This window comes from Canis lupus, chromosome 12, assembly GCF_048164855.1.
Source record: "Canis lupus baileyi chromosome 12, mCanLup2.hap1, whole genome shotgun sequence".
NCBI lineage: Eukaryota > Metazoa > Chordata > Mammalia > Carnivora > Canidae > Canis > Canis lupus.
The window spans coordinates 55,683,520-55,703,160 of NC_132849.1; the positions used below are offsets into that span (position 1 = coordinate 55,683,520).

At 38.3% G+C, this 19,641-nt stretch overlaps 2 long non-coding RNA genes across 7 annotated transcripts in view; one reads left to right on the forward strand and one right to left on the reverse strand.

Moving 5' to 3' along the window:
* Positions 1–365: 365 nt before the first annotated feature.
* Positions 366–19,641, forward strand: part of LOC140600753 (uncharacterized) — a 47,284-nt gene continuing 28,008 nt past the window's right edge. The window contains exon 1 of the long non-coding RNA XR_012003925.1: positions 366–472. This is a non-coding gene — a long non-coding RNA (uncharacterized lncRNA). The remainder of the gene's footprint in view (positions 473–19,641) is intronic.
* LOC140600752 (uncharacterized) overlaps positions 4,777–19,641 on the reverse strand; it is a 66,493-nt gene continuing 51,628 nt past the window's right edge. For all 6 annotated transcript variants that reach the window (XR_012003923.1, XR_012003924.1, XR_012003922.1 and 3 more), the window contains 2 exons: positions 13,980–14,096; positions 4,777–5,271 (listed from right to left, as the gene is read on the reverse strand). This is a non-coding gene — a long non-coding RNA (uncharacterized lncRNA). The remainder of the gene's footprint in view (positions 5,272–13,979; positions 14,097–19,641) is intronic.

Below are 19,641 nucleotides of genomic sequence, written 5' to 3' on the forward strand. Positions count from 1 at the left end.
ACACTGATGATTCATAGTGTAGATCAACAAATTAGTACTGAATGGATAGCTATATGAAGGATGGGATGGAAAATGAATTGGGTGGGGGGAAGGCCTTACATAGAAAAGATGAAATCTCAAATATAGCTGGCATAAACTTGAGACCTCTCCCTTAGAAAAAGAAAACGTGTGTCCCTAGATTGCCCAACCAAATGATTTCTGGACTAAATGTATTCTGAGAACCCTAAAGTCTTTTGCTAACATTCGCTTATATTGAAGGGAGAAAAATAGTTAAAAATCCATTTCACATCCGCCCTCATCCTTCACACTTTAGCGCAAATGCCCAACAAGTTTGGACTGTCATCTGTTGTGCCACTTCTGAGCTGGAGGAAGCGTTAGAACATGAGGTTTCTTGCTCTGCAGAAAACCGCCCCATTCCAGAGTTAGGACACAGCAAGCCTGACTGGAGAATGAGCTCTGGCTCTTTGGTGGGGTGAGCAATGTGCCTTCTCAATCTGGAAACCACTTGTTTAGTATGCAATTATGCTTCTCTATAATTTCGCTCTTTGCTTGATATGTGTGTCTTTTTTTAATTTTATTTATTTGAGAGAGAGAGCATGAGCAAGCAAAAGAGAGCAAGAGCGGGGGTGACGGGGGGGGGGGGGAGGAGTAGCAGAGGCAGCGGGAGAAGCGGATTGACTCTCCACTAAGCAGGGAGTCCATAGTGGGGCTTGATCCCAGGTTCCGGAGTTCATGACCTGAGCCAAAGGTAGATGCTTAGCCAACTGAGCCACCCAGGTGCCCCTTTAATATGTGTTTTTAACTACACTGCGCTAATTAAATTTTCATAGTCAGACATATGGCTCTTTTTTCTCATGTAATATTTTAGCTTTCTTAGGACTTGAGTTGTACAGCCTCACATTTCTTCAATCTCCATAGAAAGCCAAAGCATGACATTTGTATTGTTGTTGGTTAATTAATATTTGTTTGTAAATTAATAGTACGCATCAAATATATTCCTAAGGATTAAGAACTAAGGTTGACTTTGAATATGAGAAATGATTATGAAAGAGTCTATCTATCTATCCATATAAAATTTGGGTTTTCTCATTGACCCAGTAGATATGAAGGTAGCCCTCATTTTAACTTCTAATAATTGGGGAAATTTGTAATACAGAATTGTATTTCTTTACTGCCTTACTCATTTTTACATTTTTAGTACTATGTTGAACAGAGAATACAAATCAAAACTTGTTGAGATTTTATTTGTATATGTGACTTCCTCTTAGTGGGTATATGCTATTTTATTCCCTAAGATGCCCTTTTCTTTTCTTTTTCTTTTTCTTTTTCTTTTTTTTTTTTTTTTTAAGATGCCCTTTTCATTGGAGGTTCAGTTCCTTCTTGTGTGGAAGTTGCTGATCAGCTACAGGGAGGGGCCCATTTCTCAAGCTTGGCTGTTTGGAGTACTTCAACATCATAGCTACAGTGAATGAATGACAGTTGGGGCATGATAAACTCCAATCAGAATAACTCTGGGATTTTGTCTTGTATGTATCAGGAAAAAATTATCCACTGAGGTCAATAACGCTGGCAGGGCAGAAGATGGATGACACTGACCATGTTGCTCATCAAGTAGGGAGCCTATCTAAGAGTAAGGTAGGCAGAGCCTCAGTGTCATCATCTTAATCCCTCATTCCAACTGTGATAAAGCCAGAAGCGCCTCTGGATTGCTGTTCATACAACCAAATAAATTCCCTTTCATTGGTTAGCCTGTTAGAATAGACTTCTGTCAACTACCACTGAAAGAATCGTGATAAAATATCTCTATGATTTTATTGTTTCTGATACGTTTTCATTCAATACTCTTGGGTAGTACAACCATTGGTTTTTAGAATTGTGTCATAGTTTGTCATCATTGTCTTCTTTCTTCATAGTACACAAAATAATGACATATCTTTCAATTAATGGTATCTTAGAGCTGATGAAATGTTGCATGGAATCAATGTTGTATCAGCATGCCACATAGATTAAAAAAAAACAGTCAAGCCTTGAACAACATGGGTTTGAAGTACACTACATACAGATGTTTTTCGATAAATACAATACAGTACTGGAAATGTATTTTCTCTTGTGATTTTCTTTTTCTCTTCTCTAACTTTATTATAAGAATACAGTATATAATACATATAACATACAAAATATGTACTAATCTTCTCTTAATGCTATTGGTAAGGCTTCCAATCAACAGAAGGCTATTGATTAGTTAAGTTTTGGGGGAGCCAAAAATTATATGTGGATTTTTGTCTATGCAAGTGGCCAGTGCTCCTGACACCTGCATTTTTCATGGGTCAGCTGTACATTCCATAAAGCTGCAGTAGCCAATAGTGTCATCACTTTCCCTTTGACCACAAATGTGGTTCGTTTGAGTTGAAATGTGTTTTAAGTATTAAGTTTTAAGTATTAAGTTAAACACTATTGAGATGAATACAGGTTTATCCTATAGCAATAGTTGCTCTGTTATCTTCTTTCTAAGCTCCCAAAATTCTTGAGTCCATTATCAAGAAAACAACCAGAGTGAGCTTTTAAAAACTTCAATCATAATGTAACATTTACCTGCATAAAATAACCCCTTAATACATTTTCAATAACACTGAGAATAAAAAGCAAGTAATGTGTGGTGACATAGAAACTGCACATGGTCTGCAACCAGTCCATCTGCCCAACTTGATCATGTCATGCCACTCTTCCCTCCTCTGAGTCCTGCCCTAACCACATGATGCCCTAACTACCCATGTCTTCAGGTCTTTGACTTCATTCCTTCATTCTCTTCAGGCCTCTGCTCAAGTGTCACTTGCTTAGAGAAGCCATTCTGGACCAACCGAAATTAAAGTACCACATCCCTCATGATTTATTTCTTTTTTTCAGTTTTAATGTTTCTTTGGAACACTTATTACACTTTGCTATAATAGTATATGTTTACTTACTTGTTTTGATTTAAAATCTGTCTTCTATTAAAATGCAAGTTTCTTGGGCATAGAAAAAAATCCATCCATCTTATTAGCCGCTATAGCCTCAGAACAAAGAAAGATGTTCACTATATAGAAATTTAATAATAACAGGTTTAATTAATATCCAGAAGTACAATTACTGATTGGCAATTCACATATACCAATATTTTTGCTGCATTTGGGAAAATTATCTTTAAAGGTGGTTATACAAAATTACTTTCCAAACAATATGGCATCAGTTGGTGATTTTCTTCAACTTTGCCATCATTTACTGTTAGCAGACTTTTTTTTCAATTGCTGAGAAACAGATGGGTATAAAATTATAATCACCTGTGTTTTTCAGTTGATTTTTTTTTCTCCATTTACTATAAGGCTGAACATCATTCTGTCTCTTGGCCTTTGAGACCTCTTAATTGGTGACTTAATTGCTCATGTATGTTTTAGAACATTTAAGCATTTATATTTTCTCCTTAATTTTAGGAGCTTCTTTATATAGTCTAAATATTAATTTAACAGCCGTCTGTATGTAGCTGTCTTATGCAAGAATGCCAGTTGCCTTAAAAAAAAAAAGACGTATTTATTTATTTGAAAGAGTGAGCACAAGTGGAAAAGGGGCAAAGGGAGAGAATCCTCAAGCGGACTCCCTGCTGAGCTGGGAGCCCATCAACAACACCACAGGGCTTGATCTCAGAACCCCGAGATGGTGACTTGAGCCGAAACCAAAAGCCGTCAATCAGCCCACTGAACCATCCAGGTACCCCTGCCAGCTGCCTTTTATTTCATTTTATTTTTTTTTAAGATTCTATTTATTTATTCATGAGAGAGAGAGAGAGAGAGAGAGAGAGAGAGGCAGAGACACAAGCAGAGGGAGAAGCAGTGTCCATGCAGGGAGCCTGACATGGGACTTGATCCCGGGTCTCCAGGATCACGTCCTGGGTGGAAGGTGGTGCTAAACCGCTGAGCCACCCAGGGATCCCCCTGCCTTTTAATGTAAAATGATCTTTTTCCTACTTTGTACTAAATAAAGAAAATATACATTTTCTTACATTTTATTTATTTATTTATGATAGTCACACACAGAGAGAGAGAGGCAGAGACATAGGCAGAGGGAGAAGCAGGCTCCATGCAGCGAGTTTGACATGGGATTCGACCCCGGGTCTCCAGGATCGCGCCCTGGGCCAAAGGCAGGCGCCAAACCGCTGCGCCACCCAGGGATCCCTACATTTTCTTTTAAAATTTAAAGATATTCTTTTTATATTTAGAATCTTAAACATCCTTGGAATATATTTTAGTGTATGACCTAAAGTTGGAATCTAATTTTATATTATTTTTATATGCAAAGCTAATTGTCATGACCATTTATTAATAACTCATTCTACCTATTGGTCTGTCATATATGAAATCACCATCCATCAGTGGGTGTGTTTCTAGGGTTTTATTGTGTCCCATTGGACACCACCATGTCCACTGCCTGCTGCACTAGTTTAAGCGTGATTGCTATGAATTCTTTACAATAGAAAAAGTTCTCCCTCATTGTTTTCCTTCCAAGAATTTTTGACTCATCTTGAATGCTTATATATCCATATATATCTTAGGGTCAGGAGACACATTCTGTGGGGGGGGGGGAACAAAACGAAACTTTGTTGGGATTTAGGTTAGAATTTTATTTAAGCAATAGTTTAATTTGGCAAGAACTGACACTATTAAACCAGAGACTCACTGAAATTAAAAATAATAATAATAATAATATAGTCTTTGATACCAAAATCTGTAAATAACTTTTGGTAAATTCAAGAAAGGTGATGTGAAGAGATATAATCTTTAAGGCTGGATTGGACCTTCATTCACCTGTCCATGAAGCTATGTTCATAAACATATTTCTCTTCATTTGGATTGTGGCTAAAAGAAACAGACATTTATATTTGTCCTTCAGCAGCTGTGGAGGGATGTTTATCGAGGGAGACCAGAGAGAAGTGTTCTGTATCTTTCCAATTATCTCAAGCACTGAATATATATCAGTGTAAGTAAGCAGTTAATTACTGCCAGAGCCATACACGCAGGCCAAATCTTTACTTTCTACCATCCATTAACAGTTTATTCTTGATAATAGAGAGAGGTTTACTGAAGTTATCTATTTAAAGCTTTAACTGCAGGCTTAATTTTTGTGTGGAGAATATGTCCATAAATTCATGAGATGGAGCAATCTTCTCTCATCCTCTGACCTTCCCGTGGTGCTAAAACATGAGGAGATGCATATTCAGCTCTTCCCAAGGAAGATAGTGACCTGCAGAAAAAGAGGGAGAGGATGATCATCCATTCAAGTTGAAGATTTAAAAAAACAGTCATACCCACAAAGCACAGAACAGTGAATTAGGGAATATATAAAGCATCTGATTCTGAGAAATTGAATTTTCATTGCAGATGTTGTGAAGAGATAAAGTTCCACCCTGAAAATATATGCCTGTTGTTGCAGCAAAAATATGAAAATGATATTAAAGCAACTCTAGAACATTATTTCTGTGGAGGGAAGAAAAATATCATTTTTTGTTCTTTGTAATAAATTGGTTCCTTTAATTTTCTTTTCTGCCAGGAGTGACAGATGATTACAAAGTTGATCACACAAACACTGGGCTGATTTTAAATTATAACGATGCAAGGAAAAATAGGAATTGCTCTCCTTTCCTCCCAAGGCAATTTTGGAAGACAAATCATTAAAAGGAGTTCACTAATTTTATAGAGAAATGCCAACATTTCTCAATAGAATTACACTAATCTATGTGTTTTTTAAAACTTTGATAAACACTTAAAACTACATGCCATTATAAAATAACAAACAGAACAAGGATCCAAATGAAATGGAGGTTGCTCTAAGAGCAAAAAAGCCAGTGAACGAATAAAAATTGGAAGTAAAATTGAAAAAAAAAAAAGTAATACCCAAAGGAATAATATTTATTATTCTGCCTCAGGCTACTGAGACTCATGCCTTTAGGTTTACTTTCTTGACGTGGGTGTAGAGTAAATGCAATGGGAAAAATTTTTTAAGATTGATGGAAAATATTGTACATTATTTGCAAAGTTTCTACAAAGTTTCTATTTCCCCTCAATTAATTATTGTGCTCTATGCTCAATCTCCCTCCCTCCCTCTCTCTCTCTCTCTCTCTCTCTCTCTTTCTCCCTCTTCCTCTAAGGCCCTGTTTAAGCATGGAGAAATCCTCAAAATCATGAGTGGGAAACATCAGGGAAATTGTAAAGAACAGTGACTTCACTGGCCTCATGTTCATCACAACTCTAACCCAGCCCATACAAGGTGGTTATGGGTGTGCTGGTTGGTTGAACACAAATGCCCGCAGCTTCTGGTCATCATGAGTTATGCCATCGTCCCCCTTAACTTCAACTCTCTGCTCTTAACTGGCATTTTGCTTCACAGTCTCCCCAAACACCTGTCATCTCTGTACATTCTCCCTTCTTACTTCCCCCTGAAACTAGGGTAAACATATTTTTAGACCCCACACTCAACTGAGATTGTTTTCTTCTTTTTTTAAAGATGCCTAGATAAGGAAGTAAACAATTTATGTGAAGTGCTTTGTATTCACCTCACTATGGCCCTTATCACATCTTCTTGAAATTATCTGTGTAAAGTCCATCTACCCCACTAAATAGAGCTTCTCCAGGATAAAGATTGTGTCTTATTCTTCATTGCCAAGTTCCTAACAGCTCTTTGATATATTACATAATACATTCAAACATCATTTATTCACACAACAAAATGGGGAAAAAAGGAAGGAAGGCTGGCGAGGAGGGAGAAATAAAAGGAAGAAGGAGATAGGGAAGGAAGGTAAGAAGGCAGGCAGGCAGTTGAACGAGACTTAACCATAAGAAGGAGTCAGTGGCTAAGTTATTTAAAGTGAGGAAGGATCATGAGTATAAGAGTGGATACATGAAATAGGATGGTGTGTAAAGTTTGGTATGCCAAGGGTATGGCAAAGTGACAAGAGATGAAGAAAAAGGTTTTAGCACAACTTGACCTTAAAGGATCATCTTTTGATGGACACCAAGGCTCCTTCCACAGTTTGGCTATTGTGGACATTGCTGCTATAAACATCAGAGTGCAGGTGTCCCGGCATTTCACTGCATCTGTATCTTTGGGGTAAATCCCCAGCAGTGCAATTGCTGGGTCGTAGGGCAGATCCATTTTTAACTCTGAGGAACCTCCACACAGTTTTCCAGAGTGGCTGCACCAGTTCACATTCCCACCAACAATGCAGGAGGGTTCCCCTTTCTCCACATCCTCTCCAACGTTTGTGTTTTCCTGCTTTGCTAATTTTCCCCATTCTCACTGGTGTGAGGTGGTATCTCATTGTGGTTTTGATTTGTATTTCCCTGATGGTAAGTGATGGTTGCCATTGTGGTTGAACAGAAATCTCACAGAGGAAGACACAGACATGGCCAACAAGCACATGAGGAAATGCTCCGCATCACTTGCCATCAGGAAAATACAAATCAAAACCACAATGAGATACCACCTACCCAAGTGTTATTCATGATATAGAAATTCTGGAGAAAATGAAAGCTCAATGAGAACGTGTTGAGAAGTAGAAAGCATTCCCAAAGTCATCTGAGCAACTATAGTTTTTTTTTTTTTTTTTAAATTTTTTTATTTATTTATGATAGTCACAGAGAGAGAGAGAGAGAGAGAGAGAGAGAGGGAGGCAGAGACACAGGCAGAGGGAGAAGCAGGCTCCATGCACCGGGAGCCTGACGTGGGATTCGATCCTGGGTCTCCAGGATCGCGCCCTGGGCCAAAGGCAGGCGCCAAACCGCTGCGCCACCCAGGGATCCCGCAACTATAGTTTTTGTTGTCATCTTTGTGGGTGACTAAAATCACACAGGAGACCAGTTAAAGTCTCAGCCTTTGGGGGCATGCTGAGTCCTCTAAGATATGAGCAGTTCATAGGCTCTTGTAAATGAAGGATGACATAATTTTAATGTTACATTATTTATCTGGCTCTTCATTTTCATCAAGGATCTTGTTTCTGTGTGTAACTAATGGTCATCCAATACTGATCATAGGCATTCTGTCTCCCCAGCCCAGGCGGCATACACTGGGGAAAAGATCGTGTTTTTATAAGACCACTGACATTTTTTAATGCTTTCAGTTTTGCTCACAGAGGAACACTCTGATTCATCCCTCCCATGCTGGGTTATCCTCTGGTCTTTTATTTCTCAGGATTTTGCTTGCTAATTTTAATTTGCCAAGGCACCAGGAAGTTGGCATCCAGATTAAAATAGCAATGGGTCTTTTAGAACTTTTTCCGGGTGACGCTTAAATATGTGTGACTCTTCACTTTTATCGAGAGATACATTTGAAAAAAATGTGTGTATATGAATTCGGGTTCTTCATTTACTGTGCAAATCTGTGAGAAGACTTGGTTGTTCACATATGTTTTCATCCTCTGTGTAAAACAACACATGAAGGGAAAAAATTTGTTCAAAATTTAGTCAAGGATATTTTGAAAATAATAATATCAATAATGACAAAACCTCTACCTCTGAGAAGCTTCTCCATTTCAATCATTCTACTAAGAGCTTCTTAATGAACAATAGACCTTCTCTACGCTAAAGGCATGAAGATTACGTTTAAGTACCTCCTTGGTCATAATGAATATCCTTTTTCAAAAAGATTTATGTATTTATTTGAGAGAGAGAAAGAAAGGGGGGGCAGGGAAGGGCAGAGGGAATCTTGAAGCAAACCCCCCACTAAGCGTGGAGCCTGATACAGAGCTTAATCTCAGGACCCTGAGATCATGACGTGAGCCAAAACCAAGAGTCGATTGCTTAACTGACTGAGCCACCTAGGCAACCCTCATAATGTATTTCTTGACACATCATATTGGCAAACATATTTCCTCCTTTTCGTGATCTTGTTTTCTCTTTTCAGCTTGTGTGTTGTTTCTGTAAGTTTATTTAATGTCTTATTTTAAAATGGATGTGGTAACATAAATGTTAGTTTGTATTACCTGGTTTTCTGTTTTATTGCGTTTCGCGTAATTAAATCAGGGTGTAGTGAAAAAATGCAGGATTTAAGGTAAGAAAATCGACCTATAACTCTCTACTATGAATGTAAACATAAACATTCTAATGAAATACTAGAAAGCCTACAGGAATTGATAGATTTTACAGGAATTGAAGTTATGGGAAACTAAAGATTTTTCCTGGCAATGTGAGAATCACTTAATATCAGAATATCTGTTATTATATTGCACCATGCCAATTGATTAAATAGGAAATATCATTACGTACTATCCATTTGTGTTGAAATGATATTTTACTGATTTTCTGAATGGTGATGTATGCTTCTGTTTCTATACCTATTGTACTTTCTTCTCAAACAGAGCAGTGTCCTGAATTTTGATTAGATTGACACAAATTTGTTGAGTTTATTTTTCTCATTCAAAGATATTCATTGGGTAGGATTTGTATGATAAACCCTATTCTAGACATCAGAGGGGGAAAATTAAATGTAGATGAGTGTTTCCTGCTCGTTAGGAGTCCATATTGTATAACAAAAAGGATTTTACTGATTAACTAGCCCAGCAGTTCTGGACACCTGGCCCTGACACCTGAGCTAAGTTAGCTCTCTGAGGTTCACCTGGGAAAAAAAGTTAAACTATGGATTCTTAGTCTCCAGAAGAGCTACTGAATCAAAATCCTCAATTGTGGAATGGATAAATTTGTAGTTTTTAAAAGGTAACTTTGATGATGTGTCTCAGCCACTGGTTGGTCAGTTATACTTTCCATCTAATCCATTGAATGGTTCAATATCTGATGCCTAAAGAGGACAATGAGTAGATTTCTTTCCTATCTTTCTTTTTTCTTTATCTTTTTTTTTTTTTTTTTTTTTTTTTGAGAGAGAGAGCATATGTGAGTCAGGGTTGGAGAGGGACAGAGGATGAGGGAGACAGAGAATCTTAAGCAGGCTCCACATTCAGCAGGAGCCTGACACAGGGTTCAATCTCATGACTCTGAGATCATGATCTGAGCTGAAATCAAGAGTTGGACACTTAACTGACGAAGCCACCCAGAAGTACCAAGAGGACAATAAGCAGAGAATATAAGAGATAAGAAAGAACCAGAACTTGAAGCTTAGAAGAACAACCTCTCTATGATTCCAAAGTCATATTTTTTTCTTGAGAATCACTTCATTACGGGCTCTTCCAAATATTCCCTTCAAGTCAAACAAAAGTGGCCTGAAAGATATTTTGAATATGTGTATCACCTTATTAAACTGAACATCCCCAAAGTTTATGAGACTCTTATAAAAAGGGAGTGGTTGTATCCCCTTCAACACTGACTGGATTCCACCTGGAGCTGAGTGGACAGTGGGACAAAATAAACCCATGGTCTGCTCAGAAGTGCAGCCAGGATAATCATGATATAAAACATGGTATTGTTGCATGAGGAGTAACAAAGATCTTAAGATGAGGTTTTCCAGTCTATAACAGTGAAAACATATTTGAACTTGGAGTCCAGTCCTTACTCTCATACTTGACAGATACGGTAGACACAGAACCTCTCCCCTGACCTCCTCTTCAGGCTGATGCACACATTTTTAGTTACTAGGCATATCTGGGCCATGCTCTCAGTCACTCAGATTCTGTGCCCACAAGGCTATGTCTTCTCTATAGGGTGGCCCATGGCCAGTGGCAAGCTGATGTGTGTTGACTTAGGTCCAGCACTTTCATCTCAATTTGGGACATCATGGAAGGGCCATCCTAGCTCCAGATCTCCCCGTAGGAACAGTGGAAGCCTCACTTGGAACCCTTGTGGGTCAACTTTTTCCTCTGCCCAGTCCTACTTTCTTCCTTCCTCCCTGTGTACTTCCTGAGAAGACACTCCAAAGAAGTCCCTGCACAAAGATCTCCATCTCAGGGAGATTCCACAGAGGCTAACCTAAGATGCTGGGTGTATACGATTTAACAAAGCATCAAGCTTTGGTTTCCTCATTTGTAAAGCGAAGAATAAAAGAGCTTCTGGAGGACTAAATGGGAACCACACATACACAAGTGCAAATATATGGCACATAGTGGGGGATTACTCAGTGACTATATGTTTAGCTATTTTTTAAAGTGCTTTAACATATACTAAACATAATCATAGGTTGGACAGTTCCTCTATAACTATAACTCTACATTGTATAGAACATTATTAGATCCATGGTCTCATTAAAAAGCACTGATTTACTATTGAGAAGATATCAACCTTTCCTAATTAGGAGCCTATAGAGAGTTTCCCCTTTATCCTCTCCAGTGGGAAACGAATATTGTTATGACATCATTTCTGTGGTCAGTTGAGCCTTTATCGTTTTTATGTTTCTCAAAATTTGCAAGTGCTATATAAATTAAAAATAACTGGAAATCTGTTTCCCCATTATCTACTTTTTCTCCTTTTGGGAGATAAGAAACCAAATTCTACCGATAGGCAAGCAAAGGGAAGTAACTTTTTTTTGGTGTTAAAATGCAGAATGTGTTAGTGACCAAAAGCAAGAGTATGGAAGGATATGTGGGGGGGGGGGGGGGAGGAAGTGTGAAAATCAGAGGATAAAAGAAGAGTCAAGAGAAAATATGGCCAATGAGGCTGTAAAATGGAGTACAAATTGCATGCTTCTTGTTTGAACTGAGTTTTTGCAAAGGGTTAAAATGCAAAAATAGGATTAACCATCTGAAAAAACAGGGAGTGTATCTTATGAGCTGGGTGCCCATGAAGAACTAATTGACCAAGACATAACAGAAAACAGTGCATGAACCTCTCTGTAGTCCCAATCATGGTCTAATGCTTTCTGCTTGAAGAAATGAACTTGTCCAAGGCCTCATAAGCTAATAAAAGGCAGTACCAGTATTGAAATCCAAGTCTTTTATTCCAAAATCTTGCGTGGTGCCACACAAATTCACTGTATGCTTGATATCAAATGTGCCTCCCTGTGGAACACATTAGTGAGGACAATATTTTTATAGAGCATGTAAATAAAAACAATGAATATGAAAGTGCCTTGCATGGTCTCGGGAACATAGACAGACACTCAGCTGAATACTTGTTAAATCTAAATGCATAACTGCATTCACTACCTTATCTGTCCTGTTTATGCATTCTTAGGTAATTGAAAAAAATTAAGTGACCAGTGATTTTTTGATGTACGATCTGCAAATAAAGAATTGTAGTTTTAATTGTCATATAGATCACTCTTAGTTGTGGCTTTGTGATAGCCTCACTAACCTAGATCTACATGTTCCTAAAATTCAAGGGTTGTCTGCTTCTGTATCATACACTGTCTCCCCTTGGTCCCACAGCAGAAGGTGCCAGCTGCAGCAGAGCTTGTTGAGTTCAGAGAGAGATATGCCTGGGCTTGTATTTTGGTTCCAAAGCACATTAGTTTTACGACTGTGTCATTTCACATATTTTTATAAAATATTTTATTATTTATTTAGAGAGAAAGCATGAGTGAGGAGAGAGGCAGAGGGAGAGGGAGAGAGAAAGGATCTGAAGCTGATCCCCTCACTCCCCACTACATACCAGTGTGGGGCTCGATCATATATTCCCGAGATCATGACCTGAGCCAAAATCAAGAGTCCGCCATTTAACAGACTGAGCCACCCAGGTGCCCCCATATTTTTATGCTTCAAATCTACATGTGTAAACCAAAAATCATAATATCTCTCTCATGTGAGTATTGTATTATGTACAATAAATAAAAGAAATATAAAATAAGACTTATAGTAACATTTCAATAAACATAGCTTTCCTCTTCTCTCCCATATATTATATATATACACATTTGTGTGTATAAACATTTCTATATACATAGAGCATATATGTATATACCTTTAATAAGCATTAGTTTCCATCCCTTTGTAAGTAAAAAAATAAAAATATCAAACCATGCTCTTACATTTAAATACGTATATCCAATAATCATATTAACATTCTGATTTTAAAGGCAATTGGTCACCATTTACTAAAGTCTTATTATTTTATTATTTTTATTGCAGGAAATATTATCTCTCCTATTGAAATGCAACAGTTTTACTTACTTAAATGGTACTATGATAGCAATTTTCTTTCTTGATTGTCCTAAAACCCCCAATGGGCTTACCGTTTTCAGAGCAGCATGTACTCTCACCATTAGTTGAAAGGAAATCTGTGGCTCTTGACTGACCATTTCTACTCCCCAAATGAAAACCCAAATAGCCACCTAAAGCATTCACACTTGATGCTGAGAATTTCCAGCATCGATATTTTGTTTTCACAGCTCAGCAAAAGGTTTGAGAATGAAGGTTTTTTTTTTCCTTTTCTACTTTTCTCCTAAAATATTACAAAAGGCTCTTATTTTACCAAATTTATTCTCTTATGTATGTATTTCCCCTCCCCATCCCAGTCACTGGATAAAAAGAGAAAGCACTTTTAGATGAAAACAGGAGAGAGAGAATTCTCCGCTTTCATGAAAACTGCCAGAAGTGGCATTGTAAACACATCTTGCATTTGCTATTTCTAATTTTCCCCCAGAGTTCTTTAATTTTCCCTTTGTGTTTGGAGGAACTCTATGCTCTTTTCAGTCGAAGAAGAATTAAAAACCAAACCCAGTTTTTCAAATACAGACATTTACATTTCAATGTTCTTTAGTGGAAGAAAGAAATGCAGTGGTGACTAATAGCACAATGCCTGTGTGCCTTGCAGGTGTCTGTACTTTTTGTTTCTTTTAGGGCTCTAGAATAAACCCTGCCCTTGACCCAGAATGGGAACTGGATTGCTGAAGATGACGCAAATTTGGCACAGAGCTGCTGGCCTTTCATAGCTCAGAGCACTGTCTCTCCACCAATTATTATAAAGGATCTATGGTAGCTCCTCTGCCCCATCTCTGGAAAAGGTGCCAGTGTCATGAGCTGGTGACATATCTGTGAACGATGCAAACAGGAAGCCATCTGAGAGGTGAATACTCACCTTCCACTCTCATTGATCTCTCATTGACAACCTGATAGGTAATGGAGGGCCATAGAGAATGCTTGAATTTGTCACAGACATACGGTCATGTAGTCATGCTTCTACATGCAGGTAGATCTACAAATTGGAGCAAATGAAGAGTAGGGCTGTTTTAAAATACATATTTAATTTATACAGCATTTAATTTTTGATGAAGTTTTTTTTTTCCAAATTATTTTTCTCCAAATTATATCCAAATTTTTTCCAAATTATATTCCAGTTTAAAGAGAAAACAAAGAAACAAAAGACACAAAGGGAATAGTTCTACTGCTTATTAAAACACCCAGCAGTCCATCATGCTATGCACAGACCAGGTTCCCAATCCCCAGAGGCAGCCTCTTTGACTTTTAGTTGATTCCTTGGCAGTTTTTTCTCCACATCTCTCAATAGCAGGAAGACATTGCTGTTTGTGGATTCGCATTCTGAGGCATTATCTACAGACTCTGCCAGAGGATACTCCACTACATAGAGCGCATAACTCGCGTCCCCTTCCCAATCCTGCAAATACAATCATGCTGTGATTTGTGTTGGATGAATAGTCAGTCCCCAGGTTATTATGATGAGGTAAATGCTATTCATGGCTGAGACACACAGTACATTACAATTATTATTCATTTTCTGTGAAATATTTTGTTAAATTTTGAATGTTATTTCAGAGATAATTTTCTAATTTATTTTCCTTGCTTATTGTGTAGTTCACTGTCTACCCCAACCCCAACATATCCCTGGGTATGTACAATTTTCTCTACCTAAATCCAAAAACATTAGGTGTTCTGTTACGTCGCCTCTTTGGAAATGTTTCCCAGAGCCTTTGAACAACTTTGGTGTGGACCAGCTGTTATCCTTGGCTCTCCCTTCACAGTTCCCCTGTGGAATCTCTTCATTTCTAATTTGTTTGACGCCCTCTTTCCTGGATCTCATAGCTTTCTCTTTTTGGTTTTATTTCCCTGTTAGTTACGGCATAGCATCTGGAAGTTTCTTTAGAAAAAGTACATGTCATGTAATTTTGTGATATTCCAAATACCTAAAAATGGGTTTATTCTCCTCTCACACTTAAGAGATAGTTGGGATGTAGAAATTTAGGTTGGAGAGGCATTATTATCCAGTGTTTCTAATAAGAAGCGCACTGCATTTCTGATGCTTATTATTTATTTTGTTAGAGTCAGTTTTTCCCCCACTCCCTGGAAATTTGTTGGGCCACCCCATTGTTCCTATTATCCTACAATTTCATGATTTTATTCCCTTGGTATGGTCCTAAATTCATATTTTGAACTAAGTACCATCTATACATTTCTAATGTGAAACAGCATCGTTTTCCTTCTGAGAAATGATCTGGAAATATTTGATATTTTTTCCTTTCTTTCTAAAGGCTTATCTTCCTAGAGCTCAGATAATTCAGATACTCAACTCCTATACTGATCCTCTCATTTCCTTCTCTCTCTTTTTTTTTTTTTCTCCTATTTCTACTATGCTTTTTGGAGATTTACTTAACTCTATCTTCTTGGTATTCTGAAATATTAGATGTGAGATACCTCTCTCTCAAATAAGTAAATAAAATCTTAAAAAAAACATATTTCTTTATTGTAGGATCATCTACCTAAGCTTATCCTATGGGGATAAAATCCTAATATTAGTATCTTTCATTCTTTCCCATTGGGCTGATTTTCTATGAGACTTATGTACCTTGTGACTGAAAGGTAGAGCTTCATCATATTCAAGAAGCTAAGTTCCTCCCTCATATGAAAGGGCTATTTTCACATAAACTCAGACTTTTTAAAAATTAATAACATGTTTATTAAGATATCATTCACAAAATACTTTTGAAAGTGTACCATTTGGTAGTCTTAAGTTATTCAACTCAATTAATCCTTACAATCTATAGAGTTAGTATTAATATCAGCCCCACTTTATAGATACTGACACTGAGGCCAGGAGGGATTAGTAGCTTCCCAAATAGCTCAAGGAGAGCAGAAATATAAAGTACTAAACAACGTGCGCTCAACAAGACAGACAATAAATATGAATTATCCTTTTCCTTTTGTTAAGTAATTAAGAGACAATTTGGAGATTGTCATAATATACCAATCATTATCTAACGTTGACTTAATCTCTGTTCAGTTCCAGGCACATGTGAAATCCTGGGGGATAGTGATGATTGGCCATTGTCCCACCCTCAGAAATGCTCACAGATGCCTGCGAAACAGACTTATAAACATTTGTCACAGATGCGACAAATGTTTAGATAACAGCTATCTGCTGATAACCTTATCTGTATCTAGCACAGAGTGTGAGTTAAAGAAAGCACGTTGGAACCAATTTTTCAGTACAAAATTATTATTTAAAACATGTACTCTCTTAAGCAGCATGCAGACATTGGAAAAGAGCAAAACATTGATTGCTCATGGAGCTTCCCCACTCAGCAGAGAGACACAGCATATGACCACACACAGTAAAATGAGTAATATCTGGTTTCTATGGGAAATAAGAGCCCAGTGAGGAACAAATCACCTCCAGCTGGGGCTAGTCTGAGAAGGCTAGAATTAGCACTTAAAAGGAGAGCGAGAATTTAGAAGCTTAGAGAAGCAAAGTGGACACTTAAGATAAGAATGTGTTTAATTTCATTCACCAATTCATGTCACACTTATTTATTAAGCATATAAAATACTCCAGGCATAAGGAAATCATAAGAGGTGCGAAGATGAATAAGATATAATTTCTACATGAGAAGAGCTCACCATCCAACAGGAGAGCAATAATTGCACAGACTGAGCCTGGAGTAATGATTCTCTGTGAATAAAATCCACACATATGGGGATGAAGAGGGTCCTTGATGGGAATCTGGCCCTCCAGGAGGGTCTTCCTCAGAGCAATCCAGAATAGTGGATTAGCTATATACTGCTAGTGCTCATGATCCTTTCAGGAATTTTCGGCAGCCAAAATCAGTGGGAACAAGTGCCAATATAAAATAAGCAAAGTATAAGCAGAAGCAAAACTCAGGAGTGGGCTGAGATTTGAGTCAAAAGAAGTATGTTGGCAACAGAGTGACAGAGCCCTGAGGGGTTCTTGTAGAATAAGCTGGAGTGGTCCTCTGAATTCCTGTCGATCGATAGGTTGTGGAGCGTGGACAGCAAGACTGCCTACAAGTATAGTCAGGAGAAGACGTTTTGCTACTGCTATGAACAGTATTCTCAGATCAAATGAGGAGACAGGTCAATGTTGTTGGTCGAGGGGACTGGAAAGACTTCACAGAGGAGGTGATGTATATATTAGTCTTTGAAAGTCGGGTTTCTGCTAGGTGCAGAATGGGAGCAAGAAAGGTCACGTGATGCAAGGTGCACAGCAGGCTCAAAGGCTTGGGGGCAAACGAGTGCATGGCTACACGGGGTGTTCAGGGAATATGAGCATTCTGGCTTTCTTCGCACATCGCATGAGTGGGAAGAAACAGTGGGATACGATGCTTACAGAGAATTTCAGAGAACTCTAATTAGATGTGAAGGGGAAGAAAAAAAGCTTTGTTGCAGAAATGGTGTAAGTTTTTTCTTAGTTTTCCAGTTATATCTATTTTCCCCTTAGGTCCAAGTAGGATTAAGATTTATACATTTTACAAATGGAATGGATTTAAATGTTTTTTTTCAAAAAGATGGACTTAGAGTGGCGTGGAGGTGAATTTTATGTCAACTTGACTGGGGTGCGAAGTAGGTGGTCACAGATTACTCTGAGTGTTTCTATGAGGGTATTCTTGGATGAGCTCAACAGTTAAACCAGTAGACTGATTAAAGCAGACTGTGTATGTACACACACACACACACACACACACACACACACACACTATTGGTTCTGTTTCTATGGAGAATCCTAGTTCAGGTGTCAAGGACCTCTTTTCTGACCCACTCTCCAGCTGCTCTTTATCCACTATTGGACTTGCGTTTTGAAATACTCCAACGTTTCACAAGCAGTAACCTGAGATGAATCTGTGGAGCAAGAAACAAATTAGGAAGTGATCCTAGCAGTTTTCCTGGGGTGAGGGTGAGTGAGGACTAATAGTGCCCTGATTTCTTCATAAACATGTGTGCACACATATCACAGCCCAGAGAAAACCACTAGGCAATGTGAGTCTCGTGGATCTTAGTCCAAATCCCTGCTCCATTTTCTGCTACTTGTAATCAGAGGCAATGGCTTAACTTCAGAGGCCTTGATGTTTTCTTCTGTAAAATGGGAGCAGTAAGGGGCTTACCCACAAGTCTCGATGAGATGAGGTATCCAAACACTTGTCATGTGAAAACCACTGTAAATACCATGGCCTTCCCTGAATCCTCATGGGTACAAGATTATTTTACTCCTCCTTCCTCTCTCTGCTTCTTTTCCCTTGCCTCTATGACCACCCCCATGAAGAGAAATGTGCAATAATTGGAAAAAAAATCCCTTTTGTAAACCTTTGGATTTCCTATGTCTTCTGAGCACTCACAATTTTCAATTGTTCCTTGGCTTATTGTCATTGGAAACATTAATCATAAACTTTCATTATCTATGGCCAGGTGTTCAATACACCATATATCTGACATCCAATAAAGAGATGATTGCACCCCTAAAATATTTTGTTTTTTACTATATACAAAGTCATTCAGATAATGAAATTTCAGGAAGAAGAAAGCTAAGGGATAATGCAAATCTATTCTTGCAGAGCTGGGCCTGAGGTTGCATACACACACTCTCTCTCTCTCTCTCTCTCTCTCTCTCTCATAAACATTAACAATCACCCACAAATATGTTTTATGAGCTTTCATGAAAAGCCTTCAGGGGATTTTGCAAAGTCACCTGGTTAATCTCTAAATTAATCTTTGTGCAAACAAAATTCCTGTAAGCTTTTTAGCAGGTGACCTCAGAGACAAGGCGGTATATAAGCTTCTGACAGTCCATTGTGGGCTCGATGTTTTAAGATCTCTCTTTTCTGGCCTGGCAAGCACACTGCATGCTTCAAACTGTACTTTGCCAGTCCTGGAATGTGTGTGCAGGCATAACTGTGCAGTAGTAGTTTTTTTTTTTTTCCCCTTTTAACTAAACTCTCCAGACTGCAAACATACCTTCAGTATCCTAGGTTTCAGGGTCATGATCTATTAGAACTAGAAAGAAATAGAGATTATCTGGCCTAAACCCCTCTTTTTGCAACTGCATAAAAGGATAGAAGGAAAACATCAGCTTCTTAGTGTTCCTCTTATGGGTTGAATTGTGGCCCCCAAATGATATGTGGAGGTTCTGACCCCTGGTACCCGTGGATGTGATCTCATTTGGAAATAGTGTCTTTGTAGGTGTAATTAAGTTAAAATGAGATCACACTGGAGTAGGGTGCAGCCTTAATGCAATCCAATTGGTATCCTTATAAGAGGAAACTCCGTGTGAGAGATACATGCAAAGAGGACACCGCATGAGGACACAGCCACATGGGGAAGGCAGCCCTATGACCATGGAGAGAGGGAGACAGTAGGTATGCAGTTCTGACACAAGAAATGCCAAGGGTTGCTGGAAACAAAGAGACTAGGGGAGAGGGCATAGCCCCGATCACACTTTGATTTTGGACTCGCAATCTCCAGAATTGTGGGAGAATACACTTCTGTTGGTTTGAGTC